At 38.6% G+C, this 10,090-nt stretch overlaps 1 pseudogene; it reads right to left on the bottom strand.

The window, feature by feature from the left end:
* The window catches only part of LOC112832597 (keratin, type II cytoskeletal 6B-like), a 14,568-nt pseudogene extending 13,945 nt beyond the window's left edge, over positions 1–623 (bottom strand).
* Positions 624–10,090: the final 9,467 nt, after the last annotated feature.

The following is a 10,090-nucleotide window of genomic DNA, read 5'->3' as shown; positions in this document are numbered from 1 at the left end:
TGAGTCTCCCCCTGGTAGGACATTCGTTGGTTGTCTAGTCTGGGGACTCTGAAATCGCAGCGGAGGCAGGTCTTCCTGGCTCACCTTGTCGATGAAGGAGGCGAACTTGTTGTTGAGGGTCTTGATCTGCTCCCGCTCCTCAGTCCTCACCCGCTGGATGGTGGGGTCGATTTGCAGGTTCAGAGGAGTGAGGAGATTCTGGTTGACGGTGACCTCTTGGATGCCTCCAGGGGGCACACAGGGAAGCCAGAGCCCCCATAGCCACCAGCAAAGCCAGGTCCACCACTGAGCCCAAAGCCACCCCCAGCCGCACCGCCAAAACCAAACCCACTTGCGGCTCCACCTCCATAGCCAAAGCCACCTCCAACTCTGCCACCATATCCGCCACTGATGGCACAGCTGCCCCCTCCGATGGAGATCCTCTTGGAGCCACCCAGGCCATAGAGGCTCCTGCTGCCAAAGCCGGCTCCTCCACACACTCCACCGAGGCCACCACTGCCCCTGGAGCGGGACACGGAGACGCTGCTGAAGCCAGAGCGGCAGACCCCTGGGACTCTGGCTGAGCCGGCGCTGAAGCCACGGTGGCCAATGCTTTGGCTCCTCATGGTGGATTTGCTAGACATGGTTCCTGAAGAGGACAAGGCTGAAGAAAGCGTGAGAGGCTGGAGGGTAGAGCTGAGAGGAGCAGATCAGTGAGATGAGCGTCCCGGCAGCAGTTTATATATGGTAGAAATGGGTTGGGCTCCGTCCTGGAAGGTGAGCTTGCAGATTGGGCAGGGTTGGGCTTCACAAACAGTGATGTCACATCTGGATTATTAGAAAGTTATGAAATATGAAGATTGCATTTTTGGCTTCCTTTAGTCAGGGAAAAATATCTCCTGTCTTCCAGCTTTGACTTGATCTCAGTACAATGAGACTATTCTTAATTCACTGAGCTAGGAGTTAGTCACTCTCTCAAACAAAGCATCTGCATGTTATGTTTGTGCATCAGATGTACTAAGTGCTTTCCCCTCCACCTGTGTTGTACCCAGCAGAAATAGGAGATTGAAATATCTTTTGCATATACCTTTTTAAAAATATTCTTGTTCTTTTTCATAATTAGTAATGTTAAATATGACTTTTTTCCTTTTATGTAAAATTTCACCCACATAGAAGAGTAAAATAACAACATAATCGGTCCCTATGTTCTTAATACCTAGCTTTATAAAAGTCATTATCTCATGGTCCATCTTACAGCTTCCATATTCCTACCCTATTCCTTAGCAACTGTAAATTATTTGAAAATAAATACCAGAGATCATATTGTCTCTTTGGTATATAATTCCATATTTATGACTAAATGAGAGACTTTTAAAAAATATAACCAAAATATCATTTTCATATCTTAAAAATTTGTATATTCATTAATATCAACAAGTGTCTATTTAATCTTCAGATATTCCTGTTAGGATTGTTTATGTTTTATATTTTGGTTGTCCGTATCAGGACCCAAATAAGCTCTATACATGTCGTACGTGGGTAATATGTCTTTTAGATCATATGCCTTTCAAATCTTTTAAGTCATTAGATCCTCCTTCATAATTTTCTTACTTTATTTGTTAAAGAAACCAGGTTATTTGTCCCACGTAGTGTTTCATTCTTGGAGTTTTTTAACTGTGTGTTCATGGTGTCTCACTTAACACCCTACTGTCCTCCTTTCATACCCCACAAAGTGATAGTTAAAACTAGAAACTTAATATGCTATGTATCTAAACATTCCAGATGTAGATGTAGGACACTGCCTATTTACATACTGAATATTATTACTTACACACTTATTTGTATGTTTAAACATTGAAGAAGTAATAGATGTTTAAGGAACAAATACATGCTCCAGGCCATTGCCCAGCCAGCCAATTCCCATATACAGATGCAAGTCGTGTTCCCAGTTCCTGTGTATCTTTGTAGTAACCTCACTTGGATATGTTTCTGTGTTTTTCCTGGCGTATGTGGTGTGTGTGTGCGTGTGTGTGCGTGCGCGTGTGTGTGTGCGTGTGTGTGTTTATGAGAGAGGGAGAGAGAGGTGGAGACAGATATTGGGCAGGATTGTGTATGTACGGAGGGAACCCATACTGTTAAAAAAGTATATATTGTATGCATATTTATGTATATATAAAACCCACCCATATATATTCTCTTTTCAGTTACGCCTGTGTTGTATTTATTGGTTTTTTTCTCTTCATTCTCCCTCAGTCCTCTGTGATGGCTGCTTCCTGCCTGCTTGCTCCCCTCCCCTCCCCCTGCCTCCCCTTCTGTGTCCATTACTGTACATTCAGCAATGCCTTGGCCTCCTTGTCTGCTTCCAGCTTTGTCTTCATTTGCATTATGGCTGTCTTGTTTCTTTGCTCCTTTTCTGAACTCTACAAGCTCACATTTTCTTCTTTATTATCCCATTCATTTACCTCTTCATTCTCTTATTTTATCATGGTGTCTATTTCATTGAGTTTTGGGTAATATTTTATTGGAACTTTTTTCTGTTGAGTGTTTTTCCCCTGCCTCTTGTTTTTCCAGTTCCCTGCATTTTTTAACATAAGGTATCTATTGTGGGTCCTGGAATGGCTCCTTTTTGACCAGTGCTCATCTCTGAATGAGGTGAGCCCCTTCTGGACCTGCCATTTGCAGGAAGTCTCCAGGGAGGGGGGCCAGGGCCATATCCAGGCTAACAGGGATTCTCGTCATGACAGAGTTGTGCGAATAATTACTTTACCCTTCAGTTCAGACAAAACAAAGGTCACTGGAGAGTGGCTCACAACTCATTCTCAGCCTTCTTTGCTTCAGCAACAAAATGCTGCCAATTGGCCTCGACTGATTCTTTATTCAGCCCTGCCTTCACAGTTTCTAGAAACTTCATGACAAATGGGGTCCTGCCTCCGGCCCACACACCCAGTTCTGACTGTTGCAAACAAGGGATTCCTGGATCTGCACTTGATGAAGTGTCCTTTACCGTGACTTGACAGGAGCTCCATGAGTCAGCAGTGGCTGTCATGTAGGGAAACCTGCATTAGCTTTGTTTGCTGTTCCTTTGTGGTTACCATGCTGTTTGGTTTGATTTGTCAGTTGGTTGAGAGTGTTCTTCACTGAGATCTGTGGCTGTGGCCATTTTCTCTCTGAGTTTTCTTAACAGCTGTGCTTGCATGTCTTTGTTTCTGTGAGAATATTCTTCTTTTTGTTTTTAATTTAAGGAATTTAAGATCTTTTCATTTTGATGGTTGAGGGTGGAGCTTACCTTTGTGTTTCTTGTTCTTCTTGTCATTTTCAGGTAATTTCTGAGAAGGGGGTTATGCCTCCCTTTCATCTGCTAGGTTCCATTCAGAAGTCTCCCATTCACATATTTATATTTAAAACATCATATTAACCAAAATATCAAGCTCATAACTTAAAGTAGAAATATTATTTTTTCCTCTCTCACACTTCCTGAAAACAAGTTTATTCAGTGCAGATGTCTTTGTCCTCAGGGCCTCTCTTCCCCAGACTTCCCACGTTGGGAGTTACCCGACAGTTTTCTACCGGACATCATATTTACCGTCCATAGAAATTTAACCCTAAATTAAATGTTCTCCTCAGTATGACAGCTTACTTAATTGCTTAAACAAAATTTGTATCATTGAACATTTTGAGTGGGTACAATCACAGAGAATAGCATATAAACCGCCAGGTGCCAATCACCCAGATTAAATGATTATCAATGTTTTCTCATTACTGTTTCCTCTAATCCCCCTTCTTTTTTATATCTAAATCCTCAACTACTTTTGTTGAAGTAAGTTAAAGGAAATCCAGACATCAAGGCATTTCACTTGTAAATACTCGCAGGCAGGTCTAAGGAATAATGACCTTTTAATCTAACTGCATAACAGTACTATAGCTCTCTTCAATAGTCCTTTTTAAATGATATCTAATAGCCACCTATATTTGAATTTCTCTGATTATCTTAAAGATGTCATTTTATCCTGGTTTGCTGGAAGCAACATCTTAACTAGGTTCACATACTGCATTTGTCTGCCATGTCTCTTAAGGTTCTTTTATTTGATAACAACTCCTTCCTTTTCTTTCATATGCCATTGATTTGTGGAGAAATTGTTTTTTTTCTATAGAATGTCTACATTCTGGATTTGGCTTATTGTTTCCCGTTGGTGTCACGTAACTTCTAGCTCCAGGGTTCCTGCATACTAGTAGCTGTACTGGAGTTGATTAGATTTATTTCCATTGTTTCAAGCAACACCAGTGCTAGATGTGCTCTGTGCTCTGTACTCCAGATTGCATTAGATCATGAGGTACACAATACTAGTTGTCCAATTTTTAGTGATATTAGGACTGATCAGGTGACTTCTGTGTTTCGGCCCCATCCCTCCATTGAAAAGTACGTAATAAAATTTCATCTAAGATTGTAGTATTCATGGATCACTTCCTAGACTCACTATTTCATTAGGGGCTGCAAGATGGCAACTTTCTGATTTTATCATCCTTCCTCTGCATTTATTGGCCAAGGCTCATCTACAAAGAAGGACTCCTCAGGTTTCCTCTTTAGGTAAACTAATAGTTAATTCATCCAGGAGAGTCAAAATAAGTACTTGATTCTTTCCCTTTTAAAATCACTTTTTAGACTAATGGATTCGGAGTCTAGCAATTTCCAAAGGTAATCAAGGAAGCTTTTAGTGTGTAATTTAATTTTTGGTATAATTACAAATTCACAGTTTAAAAAACATACATTTGATATGTTTTAGTGCATTGCAGCCATTAGTCCTTTGGGTGCTTAAAGTGTCCCATTTTAGGCCAACGGGACATCTACTTCCAGAGATGGACGCCTCAACCCCTTTCTCCTCCTATCCTTAGATCTGCCAGCTTTATATAAAGTCAAATACAATGGATAGGTAGCAAGGAAGGGATGCTTGTTTGTAAGGAAGGAAGTTTGTAGGGATTGCCCCCTGGGGCATGGAGCAGGGCAGAGCCTGCTCTCAAATCCTCGCTGAAGCATTCCCTCCCCTGACTATGCTGCAACCTTCCCTGCTATGAGATGTGATTCCATGCATTAGATGTGCTCAGGATTCTACCTAAATGCAGCTGGAATCTACGTTGAACTGCCCAGTAGCAATCATGCTGGATCACAGAGGATTCAGGTATGGTAGACTTTGGGTATGTTGTCTAACTAGCAAAAAGTTCTACTTGAGGGTGTTATTAAAACGTATTTCCTATCTTTTCCAGATACATGGACTCTGTACTGAAGACGGCAATTGGCTAGGCTTCTTAGTCAAATCCAATATCTAACCACCATTGGTTCTGAGGGCTCATTCCTTGCCTCAAAAACAAGTCTTTGCTGTTGCAAAAGAAATCCATTCCCTCTTATTCAGTCCTCAGTGGGGAAAATAAAATCCAGTGGTTTTTTTTTTTTTTTTTACAAGGGCTTTAAATCTAGAGTTAAATCTTTTCTCTCTTTGTAGCAAAAAGCATAACCACATTTAATCTCAGATCTCCTATAATTAGGACATCATTGGAAGACTCTTTTTTTTCTCTTTTGAAATATCTTTCAATGATGAAAAGAATACATGCTCAACATTTAAATATTCAGAAAGTACACAACTTAGAATAAATACAAGTTATTTAGGTTTACACCAACTTGAGATAACCAGTATTATTGTTTTAGCATATGTCCTTCAGTTATTTCTCTGTCTCTGTCTCTCTCTCTCCACCTTAGTTGTGTTACAATTTTGTTTACAAATTTAGCATTAGTTAAACATACAGATGTCACTTTGAGCCCCACATCTTAAGCATTTTTGTAATAAACTTTTTTTTTAGAATAATTTTAGATTTACAAAAAATTTATGAAGATAATACAGAGAGGTCCTGTAGAACCCACACACCCAATTTCTCTATTATTAATACCTCACATTAGTATGGTACATTTGTCACAGTGAAGGAATATACACACACACACACACACACACATATACATATACACATATATATATAATATATAATTATTAACTAGTCCATACTTTATTTGGATTTCTTCAGCTTTTACCTAATGTCCTTTTTTCTATTCTAGGATCTCATCCAGGATACTACATTACATTTAGTCATTATGTCTACTTAACTCCTATTGGCTGAGACTGTCAGGCTTTTCTTGTTTCGATGACCTTAAAAGTTTTGAGGAGCAGTAGCCAGATATTTTGTAGATGTCCACATTTAGGATTTGTCTGATGTTTTTTCATGATGACACTGACGTTATGGGATTTTGAGAGGAAGACCGCAGACATGATATTGCCATTCTCATCACATTGTATCAAGGGTACATGCTATTGACATGACTTATCACTGTTGATGTGAACCTTGATCATCTGGCTGAGGAAGTGTTTGTCAGATTTTTGTAAAGTTATTATAAAGTTATTCTTTTACCCCTTTCCTTCATACTCTTTGGAACAAAACCATGCATAGCCCACACTTGGGAGGGGAGGAGTTATTCACTACCTGCTGGAAGGGGAAGCACCTATGTAAATAATTGGGAATTCTGCATGAGAGTAGTCTATCTTCCCTCATTAATTAATTAATTTAATCATTTATTCATATCAGTATGGGCTTATGATTATTTATTTTATATTTTGCATTACAATCCAATATTTCTTCCTTCCTTTCATCCTCCCTCCCTCCCTCCCTCCCCCCTCCCTCCTTCCCTCTTTCCTTCCTGGTACAAATTGTTCCAGTTTCGCCATTAGGAGCTCTTTCAGTGGGCTTTTTGATTATTTCCTAAATTTTTGGCACTGAAATATGCTCTAGGGTTATTTTGTATATTTCTTTCCCCCAGTCCTAGAACCAGTCATTTCTCCAGGGAGCTTTCTTTATTCCTAATGCTATTAGTCAGGGTTTTCCAAAGAAACAGAACCAAGCAGACATATATATATCTATGCATATATATGCATAGATAAAAAAACACATTACAGATTTATGACATATACAATACACATAATTACATGTACATACATATAATTATATATCATAAATCTATAGTAAATAAATGTTTTATATATAATATATATAATCACATGAGCCAATTCCTTATAATAAATCTTTTTTGCATCTATTTATCTATCTATCTATGATCTTTGTATGCATGCATATATATATATACAAAAAGAGATTTATTACAAGCCATTGGCTTGTGGGATTATGGAGGCTGGCAAGTCCAAAATCTGCATAGCTGCTATTCCAGTTCAAGTCCAAGTGCTGGCAGGCTGTTGCAGAGCCGGGAAATGTTGGTGTCCCAGTTTGAAGGCCATCAAAGCAAGAGAATGGCTTATTTAGGGGAGGGTCAGCCTTTTGTTCTCTCCAGGCCTTCAAAGGATTGGATGCAGCCCACCCACATTATGGAGAGCAATCAACTCCATACAAACTACCAGTTTAAATATTAATCTCATCTAAAAACATCCTGACAGAAATGCCCAGAATAATTTTTGACCAAATATCTGGGCACCTTGTGGCCTAATCAACTTTACACGTAAAATTAACCATCACACTAATATTGGGTCATGGAATTAGAAACCAAGATCTGGGTGCTAGATGTGCTACTGGAGTGTCATTGTTTCCAGGTGCCCTTAGGTGGTGGAGTGAAAAACCAAAGTGTACATTCTAGCATTTCCCTGCATATACACATATCTATAAATGTTACCATATGTAACCATCGGTATCTCTACTAAACTAACCATAAGCTCATGCTGATGTCTACATCTTTAATTCGTTACCATAAAGATCATTTTAGCTTTCTCCTTTGCTTATATGTAAACTCGCACCAACAGTGAGAAACCTGGCTCTAAGCATCTGCCATCCATTTATTTAATTTTTCAATGCCAGTATATGTGTATAGTGGCTTCACAATTATTATACCTTATCCCTGTGGGAATCAACCTTATCAACTACAGTGTTTACTATAGTTCCTCTTAGCCTTTAGTCTTACAGATTCCACTCATTTCCAAAGTTACTTAGGTCAGCCTTTTTTTTTTTTATCTCCAACCCCTTTCATGAGGTTGTTTCATACATTTGTAATACAGTAGTTCTTTTTTCCACGTTTTACATTCCATCGTGGGATTGCTCAATCTCATAAATCATTCCTTTTTAATTTCAAATATTAAAGTTCACTCTTGTGCTACAAAATTCTGTGAGTTTTAACAAATTCAGAGTGCTGTGAATTCACCATTACAGTATCATACAGAAAAGTTTACCCTAAATAAGTCCTCCTGTGCTTCACTTATTTAACCTTGCAAAAGTCTTTTGCCTTTCCATATAAATTTTAGAATCAACTTGTTGATAATCAACAAAAGAGCTAGCTAAAATTTCAATTGAGATTGTGTTGAATCTATATAGGAAACTGGGAAGAATTGACATCTTAATAATACTGAATCTTCTAATCCATAAATATGCAATATCTATTCATATTTGCACTTTTGATTTCTTCCATCAATATTTTATAATTTTCCACACATAGGTGCTCTTCATATTTTATTAGATTGATACCTAAGTACTTAATTTTTTGGTACTACTATAAATGATGCTTTTTTTATTTCAACATTCAGTTCTTTACTGCTGGTATATAAAAAAAAAACAAATGACTTTTTTAATAGTAATCTTGTGTACCACAACTTTGCTATACTGGCTTGTGTTTTCCAGGAGATTTTTTACAAAGTCTTTCAGATTTCATACATAGACTATCATGTCATCTGGGAATAAAGACAGCTTTATTTCTTCACTTCTAATCTGTATAACTTATATTGCTTTCTCTCATCTTATTGCACTGGTTAGAACTTTCAGTACGATGTTGAATAAAAGTGGAGAAAGAACACATGCTTGTCTTATTCTCAACCTCAGAAGAAAAGGGTCCAGTCTTTCACCAGTAAGTGTGATGTTAGCTATAAGTTTATTTTAATGTTCTTTACTAAGATGAGGAACTTGTCCTCTATGAGAAGCTTATGAGTTAAGGAAGAGGGAGTTTCCATTCTTATTCTGCCTTCACACTTCAAGAAATCAGCATCTAAGTTTTGTGCCTGAGTTTTTGGACCCTTAATTTGCCTAGCTGTAGAGTTTTCAATTTTTTCATTTTGTGAGGATTATTGGAATTCACATCCACATACATACACCCTCCTGCATTTGTACTAGTTCTTCAGGATACATTTCTAGAAGTATAATTCCAGTTCAGGGATATACACAATTTAATTATTCTTCATACACCTTTTCAGGCAAATTTCTAGGTCATGAGGGCAACTGCAAGCAAAAATCAGATATCTTATTCTCTTGCCGATGTTCTTTTGCTATAATTGGACAGTAATATATTTCTCTGGGCATTAGGGGTGGCCACTGGGGCAGGTGGCAGAGAAGTCTTGGAGACCAAGTTAGAGAGATTAAGCTGCTACTACCTAATACAGGCAGTAAAAATAATTTTATAATGATGGTAGACCAGATCCCTGCCACTCCACTTGCCAAACATTTATATGGAATCTGATCTTGGAAGGAATCCTGAATATCAGGATACAAAATGGCAGTTTGTTGAAACTGTCTGAAGGAAGGGAGTAAAGTACATGGGTATTGGGAGTATCCATCACATAAGGCATTTGTCCAATGAAAAAGCTCAAGAATCAAAAGTGATAAAGCAAGTCAATACTACACCATACATTATATTATAAATCTGCTTTATTGCAATTAGAAGAGAGCAAAGAAGAGAAAACATCACAGGGAAACAAACCCTGTTTATCACACACCTGGTTACTTGTGCTTTCATAACCATTGTGAGGGAGGTCCTCATTATTTGAAAGATGGTGAATTCCTGGGCCAGTTAAAGCAAGAAGAAGTTGTCCTATTCTGGAGTAGGACCCAGGCAGTGACCTCCTGATGGTGAGCGATGGAAGCTCAGGTGGAACATGTAGAGACAGTGGAGAGACATGAAGGCACTCAGCAACTTCAGCTCAAACTCAGAAAGTAAGAAAAATCAGACACAGGAGAGGAGGAGTAGCCTGAGAGAGGGCAATGCAGCGGTGGACAGGGAAAACGTGGGAACAAGAGCCGATGGCAGGAC

The sequence above is a fragment of the Callorhinus ursinus genome, unplaced genomic scaffold, assembly GCF_003265705.2.
Source record: "Callorhinus ursinus isolate GAN/ISIS: 27379988/994484 unplaced genomic scaffold, GSC_fseal_2.0 scaffold44, whole genome shotgun sequence".
Lineage (NCBI taxonomy): Eukaryota > Metazoa > Chordata > Mammalia > Carnivora > Otariidae > Callorhinus > Callorhinus ursinus.
Note: the sequence above shows the minus strand (reverse complement) of the source record. Positions and strands in the feature narration are given on the sequence as shown.